Source organism: Citrus clementina, unplaced genomic scaffold (genome assembly GCF_000493195.1).
Source record: "Citrus clementina cultivar Clemenules unplaced genomic scaffold, Citrus_clementina_v1.0 scaffold_5, whole genome shotgun sequence".
In the NCBI taxonomy this organism is placed as follows: domain Eukaryota; kingdom Viridiplantae; phylum Streptophyta; class Magnoliopsida; order Sapindales; family Rutaceae; genus Citrus; species Citrus x clementina.
In genome coordinates, this window is record NW_006262201.1 from 4,616,397 (window position 1) to 4,620,569 (window position 4,173).

The window sequence follows — 4,173 nt, forward strand, 5'->3', positions numbered from 1 at the left end:
TTAAGTCACCATTCAGAAACACATTATTAACATCTACCTGCCTGATCATCCAATTCTGCATTGCAGCCAAGCTTAGTATAACCCTCACTGTGGAAGCCTTTATAACAGGGCTAAAAGTTTCGAAATAATCAATCCCTTCAGTTTGTTGGAAACCTTTAGCAACCAATCTAGCTTTGTACTTTGCTATACTGCCATCACTATTTTGTTTAACCCTGAACACCCATTTGTTTCCAACTATTTTGTTTTCAGCTGGAGGTGGTACAAGAGACCAAGTCTTATTCCTGATCAAAGCTTCATATTCCTCTTTCATGGCCTTATACCAATTTTTATCATTCAGAGCTTCTTGAATTGTGTCAGGTTCTTTGTTGATCAAGGTGGCTGTATACAACTTAGGCTTGAATATTCCAGACTTTGATCTGGTAATCATTTTGTGTGTAGGTTGTGAGATCTGAATTCTGTTTGGATTATATTCAGAGTGTTGTTGATTGCTTGTTTGTGGTTCAGGTTGTGTTTGAGTAGATTCAGGGATTTGAGGGATAACTTGTGATATTGATGGTTCTGATGAAGAATAACTAGATGATTCTTATTGATTCAAATTATCTGTATGCTCAGGCAAAACAGGAGTTTGTTCATCACTTGGCACACCTGCTGAGAAAGTATCTTCAAAGCTACTGTTGAATAAGGGTAGAGTTGAAAAATGATAGACTTGTTGTTTAGAGAAATTTGACACTGGTGTTTCTGAGTTGGCAACATTTTCAGATGAAGAAGGAACAGAGAATGTTGTATATGGAAATACACTTTCATAAAAAACAACATGTCTAAGGATATGAACTTGGCTTGAGCTTGTAAGACATTTATATCCCTTATGAGATGAGCTATAACCAATAAAGATGCACTTGCTGGTATGAAAGTCAAATTTATGTTTGTTAAAATCTCTCAAGTATGGATAACAAAGACAACCAAAACATTTAAGGAGGCTGTAATCTAGTTTATGCTTAAAGAGCTTCTCATATGGAGATAAGAGTTTCAATACAGGTGTTGGTAATCTGTTTATGTGATATACTACTGTATGAACAGCTTCCCACCAGAATTTAAAAGGAAGATGAGCTTGAGCTAAGAGAGTCAAAGCTAACTCAATTATATGTCTATGTTTCCTTTCTACTAGACCATTTTGATGATGTGTGTAAGGGCATGAATGTCTGAAAATGATCCCATTTTAGTTTAAGAAGTTAGTAAAAACTCTATATTCTCCCCCCCAGTCAGATTGCAGCATCTTGACTTTGGTATTGAACTGATTCTCTACTTGGATTTTGAATAATTTGAAGACTTCAAAAGCTTTTGATTTGAGTTTGAGTGGGTAAATCTAGGTATACCTACTGTAATCATCTACAAAGCTTATGTAGTATTTGAAACCATTTCTAGATGTAGTAGGTGAAGGCCCCCACAGATCAGTATGTATCAGTTCTAATACTTGAGTTATTTTGGTTTCGGTTGTAGAAAAATGTTGCTTGTGAGCTTTTCCTAATTGACATGCTTCACACATAGAATGCTCAGGAGATAAAATTGATTTTTGAGAGACTTTAACTTGTTTACAAGTCTTAAGCAAATACATCAATACTGTTGAGCTTGGATGACCAAACTTTCTCTGTAACAAGTTAAGTTCATCATGTTTCTGGTTACACTTATTTGAAATTGAGCTGAAACAAGTCTTATCAAAGAAATTACAATGATGAGAAAAAGAAGACACATTTGAGCATGATAGCATGGATATTGGTTTATGTGACTGAAGTTGAGAAAGATGAAAAACAGGTGATGTATGATAAGCAGAAGATGACATGGAAGAAGATTTCATCAACAGCTTGTAAAGACCTTTCTCAGCAAGGCCCTGCAGAAGAACTTGCCCCTTCATGTCCTTAACATAACAAACATTTCCACAAAATTCAACAGAGAGTGAATTATCAGATGTAAGTTTGGAAATGCTTAGTAAATTCTTAGTGATTGTAGGAACAAGTAACATATCTTTAAGTACTATAGTGAAGGCATGTGTGTAAGGATGTTTTGAAGCTCTAAATGATAAAAATGCATGACCAATATGAGAAATTGAAAGACCTTGACCATTTCCAATAATGAGTTGATCAGTACCTTTGTAGTCTTCCTTAAAATGCAAGTTCTCCATGTTGTTGGTCAAGTGATGAGTTGCCCCACTATCCAAGTACCAGCCATCATCAGCAAAGCTTTCAAAATTAGCCACATAAGCTTCTGCAGGTGCATAGTTATCAATTCCAGAATAGCAGCTTGCCTCAGATGCAGGATGATTATCATAGTTATCATAACCTTGATATGGATATGTAAAGCCATCAAAGTTAGCAATATATACTGATCTTGGTCCTTTTCCTCTGCCTAGACTTCTTGAAGAAGGGACATAATCCTCCACAAATCGATGCCAGCAAATATCAGCAGTATGACCAGGCTTAAAGCAAATCTGGCAAACCAATTCTTCTGCATTACTTAGAATTCCTTGAGGTCCATTCATATTAGTGACTTCAGTCCTAGTAAATTGTATTGGATTCCTAGGTGCATGAAAGGAGTTAACATTATTTGGGCCAAATGAGTGTCCTCTTCCATATCCACCTCTGTGATTGCCATTAAACATCCTTGGAGACTGAAAAATATTTCCTCTTCCAACAGTATGATTTCTACCAGTATTACCAAACTGAGCACCAGCATATCCTCCTCTTCTAAAATTATTTCTAGATTGAGCATAAAATGCCCTTGGATAATAGGCATTTGTGTAAGCATAATTTGCATTAAACATGCTTTTATCATTCTGCTCTTGTTCAAGTCTGGTTTCATGAGTTAATAATAATGCATAAGCATCATCATAGTCCATTTTTGAGCCAGTTATAAAGGTAGCAATATCACGATAGCCTGCTCCTAAGCTATTAAGAATTGTCAGCATGAGATCTTTCTCTGTTATAGGACTTCCAGCACTAGCAAGCTTATCTGCCACAGTTTTCATTCTGATGCAGTAATCTTCAATACTCATTGATTCCTTGCTAAGAGTATTTAGCTCATATCTAAGTTGAAGAACCCTAGCTTCAGATGGCACACCAAATTTCTTTTCTAAAGTTCTCCAAACATCAAACGAGCTACCACAATTTATAACAAGATTTAGAGTACCTTCACTTATTGATGATAGCATCCATCCAAGCAATGTTTGATCATGTGATCTCCAATTCTGATATTCTAGATTATCAATTTTTTGAATAGATCAATCAGCTCCAACTTGAGTGAACTGTTCTTCAGGAGCTGGTTTTGTTCCATTGATGAAGCCTTCCAATCGATTGCCTCTTATGGAAGCTAAAACTTGAAAACGCCAAAGTAGATAGTTCGATCGATCTAGTTTAATTGGAGTGTTGAAAGAAAAATTTATTTGACTTTGTTGATTTGTTTGCTGAGCACTAGAGCTTGCTCTTACTGTCTCTAATACCATGTTTGAAAGTTGAATTGTGACTGTAAAAGTTGTTTGGAAGCTGAGAAAATAATGATCAATATTTTTCCTTAGAAACTATTCTTCTTTTATTGAATTTCACGTTATTATTTACAAATACAATAACAACTTATTTATACTAACTCATATCTCAACAGAATTAAAAGCATCACTAACAACTGAAGAACAGAACGTAAAACATGATTAACAGATTTGCTGAGCTGGCTTCTTTACCCAACTAACTGCTGACTCATCATTGACACACGTGCTCACTGAGCTTCCTTAACAAGCCTGAATGTGACTTAGTCTTCTAATTGATTTTCTCATACGCTTTATCATCATCACCATAAGGCGACTGATGTGTACCAGGGCACTTACAATCCCAACAGCTGCCATCCACACAAGAACTGCGCTGGTTGTATTATTTGAATACGATGAATTAGGGTCTCCAATGAGTGCTATAGAGACGATATACGTAATTTCCATTGCAACAATTGCCAAAGACATGATCTGTAACACCCTAGGCGAATCCTACATCGGCAAAGCACAGGAGAGATGCTGGGTTTATAAGGGGTGATCCACACCTTAATTGGCAAGACGCGTTTTGGAGTGTATGGGCGCCCCAAGAACAAATCCGTGCGGGCCTTGTTAAGGCCTAAAGCGGACAATATCTTGTCAGGTCT